At 45.4% G+C, this 8,287-nt stretch overlaps 1 protein-coding gene across 4 annotated transcripts in view; it reads left to right on the top strand.

Annotated features, from left to right (window-relative positions):
* Positions 1 to 283: 283 nt before the first annotated feature.
* The window catches only part of Dab2 (DAB2, clathrin adaptor protein), a 53,982-nt gene continuing 45,978 nt past the window's right edge, over positions 284 to 8,287 (top strand). For all 4 annotated transcript variants that reach the window (XM_005356588.3, XM_026783792.1, XM_026783790.1 and 1 more), the window contains exon 1: positions 284 to 462. The gene's annotated coding sequence lies outside the window, so the exon portion shown is untranslated. The remainder of the gene's footprint in view (positions 463 to 8,287) is intronic.

Genomic DNA, 8,287 nt, shown 5'->3' on the forward strand with positions numbered 1-8,287 from the left:
TTTAGCGGATCCCACCCTTTCAGAGTTTCCCTTTCCTGTCCTTACGTGCACCCTTCCTGGCCCCCGTTAGTGTGGGGCTCCTGGCCCGGGCGTTTGCAGGGTCCTTTCTCCAGGTCCGGGCGATCGCCCCCAGCTGGTCGGGCGCACGGAGCGCAAGAGGCGCCGGTCTCCGCGGCTGCAGCGCGAGTTAATAAACAGTTAAGTTTGGAAGACTCCGTAGCACGTTGAGGGGGAGTTACCAAGCCCAGGCAGCAAAAACATCCCGCCACATTCCTGGGGAGTCCTCAGCTGCCAGCATCTGATTAGAACCATATCTCTCTCTCTCCCCGGGAGTGGCCGCGCGGCACCGAGGCTCCCTGCCGGCGGCTATTTAAGCGGGGCCCACCGAGTCCCTAGCGCTGCAACCTAGAGGCTCCGGACACGGAGAAGTCATGCTGGCTCCGCAGAGGCACTAGCTAGCCCGTGAGTAGCTCTGCCATTCTCCTTTTCTTTGGTTCCATTTTTGCCGACCTCCTTCCCTCCTTTGCCCGCTCCTCTCTTCCCACCCCTATCTTGACTGCAGACCTTGGGCGGTGGGGAGGAATCTTACAAATCAGACAGTGTACTCCGGGGAAAGCAGTGGTTTTGTGGCCTGACATCTGTGGAATGCTTCCAAGGAATGCATTTTACCTTTGGGGTCGGACTCCAAGACGCCCATCCTGTGACATTTGAAGAGACCATCCGTGTGAGTGTGGGGTGTGTGTGTGTGTGTGTGTGTGTGTGTGTGTGTGTGTGTGTGTGTACAGGGCGCGGAGTGCTTAAGGGCTTTGGGGCCATCCCAGGGAGAACGCCGGTGTGGCCGCTGACCACCTAATTAACTGCTGAGGGGTGTTGGGTTTTGCCTTGTGACAAAGGCTGGACGTGGTCTGTGCCTCTAAGGAGCTATTTTCTGCTGACTGACAGCACAGGGCATTAAAAATGTGAACTTTGTCTTAGACCAGCATTCCTAGGAAAGTATCTGCCCAAGCGACTTAACAAACTTATTTTAAATCCCTGAAGCGTTTAAACGCTGTTTTCTTGACGGTTGTAAACTAGTTGGAAGGATTAAGTAAGAATTCGAGAAAAAGGGCGAAAAGCGTGTGAAAACCTCAGAGCCGCAGTCAAGTAGCGGTTCTTTTAGCAGCATAGAGCAGAGGCTGTTATTTCTTCCTGTTCCCTCTCCTTCACTTAATCCTGAGCTTGGAATTCTGCTCCGTAGTAGGTTTCAGTCGGGAGCTGCTTGAATCCAAAGGGAAATTTAACTGGATTCAAAGAAGTTGGACGTTATCTCTACCTCCGGGCACCCCCCACACCCTTTCCTCTTTCTTCTTAGCTTGTGTTTGGAAGGAAGGGAGCCACTGTAAACTGAGAGGAACAGAAACGAGCCCCAGACACATGGAAAGATTTAAAAATTATGAAAGGGGCAACTTCATGAATAGTAAATGTTGCTGTAGCTCTATAAAGTGACTCGATGAAAATATTTCTGGGCCTCGTAAGGCAAAGGCATGAAGCAGGAGCATGAAGGGAACCAAGGTAGATACAACTTGAACATAAAGCAATGGCAGAAAATTTGGCAAAATGTCTCATAGATACCTGGTATGGATGCTGGAATAGTCCCGATGAGATGCATAAACCATCTTTCTTACAGTCGTGAGGCCTGGGCTCTGCACCCAGAAGTATTGACCGACTGTTCCAAAAGGAAGGAATAGCTAGAATTCAGGACTTGCTGCTGCTAAGTGGCTTGTCAGGGTGCTCCCCCATCCTGGGTTAGGCTGCCTTACTCTAGTCAGGTACCCCACCCACCCAGGCATCTACCACTCCACTCCCTTTAACCAAGGCAGGGCACACACCAAAGCTGAAAGGAGTTAACTGGCTCGAGAATTCAGGCTTGTTGGGAGTTCAGGCTTTCCTGAGGAAAAAAGCTCTGGGTCAGGGAAAAGCAATGCTACAGCAAATGGAACTCAGAAGGTGAGACAAGCGAGATTCCTTGAGAAAGGAGGTATTGTGACCTCCTCAAACACGTATTCCAGACACACACCGTTTCTCTCCTGTTCTTCGTCACTTTGGCCTCAAGCTCCCTGGATTCCTCTGCTTCTTACTAATAGCAAATCCCTTCTCTCCCTACCGCCAACGCCAGTCCTTTAGTGCAATCTTTACCCTAGAAACTGTTTGTTTCTAGGCTGGTATGTTCTCTCTTTCCCCTGAAGTCTTCGAGAAGGAACCCAGGACCTTGGACATGCCTGGCAAGCCGCTGAGCTGCCTCCCTAAGCCCTGAGTAGATGGCCTTCCTCTGCACCTCAGGCAAGATTAAACTCACCAGACTCTTGCCTCTGTCCCCAGCATGCTAGGATTATAGGTAGAGGCCACCACACCTGGCTAAGCTATGCCATTTTAACTGTGGTCAGACGAGAGAGATAGTGGAGGAATGGGAGGAATGTCTTCTTCCTTAACCTCTAGTTCAGATGTGTTTATTGCGCTGGTGGTGCTGACACCAGGGTGGTTTATCTCCACCTGAGGCCCTGAAGGGCTGGGAAGGTAACCGCAGTGTTATTTTTAGGCCTTGCTGATTTGTGAAGAAAGACTCAAACACAGAGAGGTAGGTTCGTTCATTCATTTTTTTTCTTTCTTCCTTCCTTCTTTCCTTTTTTCTTTTGTTGTTTTGAGGCTGCGTCTCAATGCATTTCTCTTCCCAGGCTGAACTTGAACTTCTAGTCTTTTGACTTCTGAAATTATGGGCAAGCATCACCCCCACCTGGCTCAGAGACTGGATTTATGCTAAAGACGTATTATAATTTTAAGGGTTAAAGTCTAACCTCCTGTTCTTCAGGCCTGTTTTTATTGTCTTTCTCCACAGGTTAGATGGATTTTAGTTGGCTTTGTTGGGGGTGTGGGGTATTGATTTGAAGACACTTGTTGGGCATGGTGATGGTGTAAAGTCTTCTGGGAGCTGCTGACCAGTTGGTCTGGTTTGCTCAGTCATATCCCTGTTACCTAAAATTTAAAAGACAAGGAAAACATGGCTTGCTGGGTGGCTCGGATCCCTCAGGAAGTACTGTGGGAAGCTGCTCCTGATGAAACCATGAGGAAGTTGCTTCTTCGTTTCTCTTCTAGTCTGAGCCTAAGCCCACTACTGCTGTGATCAAGCTAACTTGGAAATGCCATGTGTTTCTTTGCCTCCTTCTCTCCACTTGGGGGATTATTCATTCCTTTTCTTGAAGATAAAGTGAGGACGTTGTCCTGGGTGAAGGCCGCTAGAAGGAGTTCACCAGGGGCATAAGTTGCCCCATCTGGAAGACTGACAAGGGGACTGGCCTGGAGGTTATTAACTGATCTACCCTATAAGATTTCCTACAGTGGACAGAACTAGAATGGGAAGCCAACTGGCAATGTGAAACACCTGAGGAGCAGGATGTGGTTTCTTTGTTTTGTTTTGGTTTTGTTCTCCCTGGAGTTGTAATTGTTATATAGTTGAAGCGCTATTACTGAATTGCAGAGGCTGGCCCAAGTCTCATTTAGAAGACAGTGTTTCCATCAGATAAGTGTGTTTAAGGGAAACTTAAATTATGGGAAGATATTCTAGAGGGTTAATCATGTCAGTCAGAAGCAAACTGTCAGGTTTCTTCTTAGAGACAGCCCAAAGTCCTGCTTAGAGGCACAAATGATGGTGGGTGTCTTAAAGGGCCAGCAGTTCATGCATTCATACGCTAGCTGCTGTTCATCCTTCCGCCAACAGCACTGTTGGGTAGTGGTTAAAGCTATCTGCACCATTGCTTAGTAAAATGACCTTGGGCACACAGAATGACCTCTGTAATTCTGTTTTCTGAGGAAGAACAATAGTACTTAGGGACACTGGGAAGATAAAATTAATCTATATCTTCGGGATACTTTATCGGCTTATTTCTGCCCCCTGAACAACTGATAAGGGGACTTTGTGAACACTGAAGGCAACTGAAGAATTTCTTAATCAAAACTGAACACCATTCACCCTATCTGAAAACACTGTTAATCATTCAAGTACTCGATACTAAGGGAGCTTGTACGTTTGCTTGAGTTCACGCTAGAACAGACAGTTACTCTCTGTTCTCAGCGTGGAAGCCTGCTATTTGGTTTGGTCAGAATGACCTCTGGTCTCTTTTCAATCTTCCCCACACTCTCTCAGACTCCCTACCGAGAAAGAATGATCCTTCTGAAGTCAGCATTCTAGCCAAGGAAGTGGGAAAGGGAGGGACCACCCTGACTAAACTAGTGACTAGGCCAGGACATTGGGGCCCCAATACTATCATGGCCCACATAGCTGGGCAGGTTGCCATGGTTATTCCCTTTCCTGCATCTTTCCACCACCCTCAGAGGAAGCTTGCCTCTCTAGGGCAAGCAGAATCAGAACAAATTGCTTCCTGGCCTAAAAATGGAAGTGACTCAGGAAAGTAGGATCTCTCTCTGCTCGTTGCCCTTCCCTCACCCCTCAAACTTATTCTAATTCCAGTGTAAACTTTTTAATCTTTGCTAGCTCCTCTACACCATCTAGATAACAAAATGTGCTGGCTAATAACATTTCAGTTATTACTTCAGGGTGGAAGCAGCTTGGCAATTTTTGTCCCTCTTCTAACCTTCTCAGACTAGCTGGGGGCAAGTGACCTTTGGCTGATGTAAGCTGGTAAGAATTCTCAGTAATGGAACATGCCAGCTTAATGTTTAGTTCTAGGGAAGTGACCAGGAAGCAGAAAGTATGACGACTATCTCAGATTTTCAAGAAATGTCAAAGAAATGGGTAGGGGAAGAACAGGAAGTAAGAATTCTAGAATGTTGTGTCTGTAATACTGTAAGAGGTAAGAACTGTGTTGCCAGGGTGGGGCAGGCACCTCTGTGTATAAAACCCTGGATTTGACCCCCCAATGCTACAGAAATGAAAGAAAATGAAAAAGTGCTATCAAACCTGGAAGAAGCTTGAGCGACAGGCAGAAGGTTTAAGATGTTTCTCTTGGTAAAAGCTGGTCTGCTTTTCCTTAGTAACATGATGGGATGCATGGGGCTAAAACACACTAGGATCTGCAGAGTACATACACACTGCCTTGGGTAAACAGATTCGCAAAAACCAAAGTCGCCCTCTCAGGATTGGGCACTTACGTGGTGTATGTTTCATAGCTAGAGGAGCTTTCCTGAGACAGTTTCGCAGAGTGAGGTCTTTCTCCACTCCAGATTGATTGAACCAAGATGGCAGGGAGGCCTTGCCCAGTTACATTCTACATACCTTTTAGTTGATCTAAGAGTAACATTTGTAATTCAAATTGGTTTTTGTTATTGTTGTTGTTGATTTCTTTTTGTTTTTGTTGGTTTTTTGAGGCAGGATTTCTCTGTAGCTTTTGGTGGCTGTCCAGAAACTAGCTCTTGAACTCACTGAGATCTGCCTGCCCCTGCCTCCCAAGTGCTGAGATTAAAGGCGTGCACCACCAACGCCCAGCTTTTTTTTATTATTATTTTTTATATTTTTGCTTTTGTGTTTTTTTTTCTTTCTTTTTTTTTGTTTTGTTTTTGTTTTTGACACAGGGTTTCCCCAGCCCAACCTGTCCTGGAACTTGCTTTGTAGACCAGGCTGGCCTCGAACTCGGAGATCTGCCTGCCTCTGCCTCCTGAGTGCTGGGATTAAAGGCATGCACTACCACCTACTGGCTTGTAATTCAGTTTTATGATTTAGGCCTTCAATAGAAAACATAACAATGTACCTCAGTTTCTAGAGTCATAGGAATAATAGAGCAAAACTACTTAAATATAATTATGTTTAGCTGCATCTTGAGTTGCAAAAAGATGAGAAAGCACATATCTACCACATTTTATCCATGGCTTTCTTGATCTGAGGAAATTGAGTATAATCCTTAGTTTTAGCACAGTGCCTCATTTCTAAATCCTTTTACCTAGGCTGAGGTTTTTAAAGAGTATCATTAATCTCCATGTATTAGGAGACTGTCTTGGCCAACATCTTTTTAAAAAGGACTCCAGTAAGCTACACCATTACCCTTAAACCATGGTTTTCTCTAGCCCACATAACTTCTACATTTCTTCTCCAGGCCATGTCCAGAAGTGCAGACGAGCGCCTCCACTCTAAATCAATCTACTGCAGTTGGGTTTTAGAGAGCTCTGTGTCTTAAGAAGGATCAGTCCATTCCCCCATTTAACTTTCATTATACATAACTTGCAAGAAGACAAAAAAAAAAAAGTCTGGACTGCGAATATAACTCTTTTGCTAGAGTGTTTATGTAACATGCCCGAGACCTGGGGTTCAATCTCCATTCTGAAATAGTTGTAACTCAGGCAGCTAATGCCAGCATTGGGAAATGGAGGCGGGAAGATCAGAAGGTCAACAGCATCAGAATTATGCAGTGACTTTGAGGCCAGCATGAGTTACTTATCTCAGAAAGAGATGCCTCCATTTCTTAGCTCCAACATGATCAGCTTGTTCCACATCAGATCCCGAGGATGAATTGAGCTTTAGTTGTTTCTCTGAGTATTTACATAGGATTCAAGTAACTCATGGTGCTGAGTTGGCAGTGGAGAAACAGCAAGCCCAGTGAATAGGAATAAGGAAGAAGTCTGCTGCAGGTGAGACCATGCACACCAAGTCTAGAGTTCTGCCAACCTGCGATGGAGTGGCAGCCCTAGAATTTCTCAGAAATGCTACTAAAAGCCACGCATGTGACTTATTGGTAGAGCTCTTACCAAGTGTGTGCGAGGCTCTGGATTTGTTTGCCAGGTTTTGTTTTTTTTTTTTTTGTTTTTGTTTGTTTGTTTTGAAAAATAGCTGTTCAATGTTCCTAACCCTTAATTATCACATTCACCTTGCTAAACAGTCCTAAGAATGACCGGTATGGGTAGAGATCCCGCCCCTGACCAAAGCACGCCAGTGTCCTCCAGAAATGAGAATGGTGCTTCTGAGATGACCAAGGTTAGTGGTTCAGAACACGGGGTCTGAACTACAAATGACCGTGTCCACAAACCAGCTTTGCTGTAACACAAGAGGAACAACATCTGAATTTCATTTTCCCTCTCCGTAAAGCGAAGGGACTCAAAGTTACAGCTAAAGGGAAGTGGAAAGTTCCTGAGAACGGCTGCTGACGCAGACGAGCAAACCCTTCTGGGGCTGCTGTCCTCAGTGAAATAGCGGGGCTGGTGCTGGGAAACGGTCTCATCCTCGTTGTTGGTGTAGTTCAGATCAGCTCGATTCTGACATAACACATAGAGGCTGAGAGGTAAACCAACTTTTGTTGATGTTTTGAAAGCATTAAATATGGGGGGGGGGGTAAGTAGTAGAATAAGGCAATATTTTATAGTCCAACGAGACCAGCAACTGTAAACTTCCATGGTTCCACTTTGGTCTGCTCGGGACAATAGAGACTTTTTGAAGTCGAGTTAATATATACATAAAAATCTGGAACATGAAAAGTAACCCTTTCCTTCCTGGGTCCATGTCAGGCATAGATGCTTTCCTACATAACCTCAATTTTCCTTTCTCTCTCTCCCTTCTCCCTCCCTCCCTTCTCTCTCCCTTCTCCCACCCTCCCTATGGTCTTTTCTGTAACCTTCTCTATCCCTCTCTCATCCTTCCTTTCTTCCTCTTTCCTTCCATTTCTCAGCCCTCCCCCCTCCCTCCCTTCTCTCCTTACTTTCTTTTATGAGACAGAATCTCACTCAGTAGCCCAAGCTGGCATCAAACTCCTGATCTTCTGCTTCAGCCTCCCAAGGGCTGCATGGATGATATGCACTGTAACACCCAGTTTTTACATTTTGTGTTTTTAACTGCTCTATTTAGGACCAAAGTCTGTTCTGATCGCCTAGATACATGATTCATAAGTTGATATGCTTTTATGTTGTCTTTTAGTGTTTTAGAAATAAGCCAAATGCATTCCCAACTCTTTCGGAGGTGTTGGTTAGTGAAGAAGGCTGGACCCATTTGGCTTTGGGTTGCCATGGTCAAAGGAGTTATTCACTGTACTGAATCAGGATCGGATATCACAATGGATATACATGCTAGGTCTAGAATCTCTGTGCTTTAAGCAGGGGACGTTTTAGCTGTGCCTTAGTTATATCACCACTGATAATATTGTTATTGTTTTCATCATATTTGTTTGATCCCCATCCCTTCAAATATTACAAGTGCAGACCCATTTCTGAAGTGTAAAACAAAAGTATAACTGACTCTTCCATCAATAGTTAATGATGTTCAGTGTTGATTTCTACCAGGATATAGGTTGAACTACAAGTAGGACTTTTCTTTTTT

The sequence above is a fragment of the Microtus ochrogaster genome, chromosome 19 (genome assembly GCF_000317375.1).
Source record: "Microtus ochrogaster isolate Prairie Vole_2 chromosome 19, MicOch1.0, whole genome shotgun sequence".
NCBI classification, from domain to species: Eukaryota; Metazoa; Chordata; class Mammalia; order Rodentia; family Cricetidae; genus Microtus; species Microtus ochrogaster.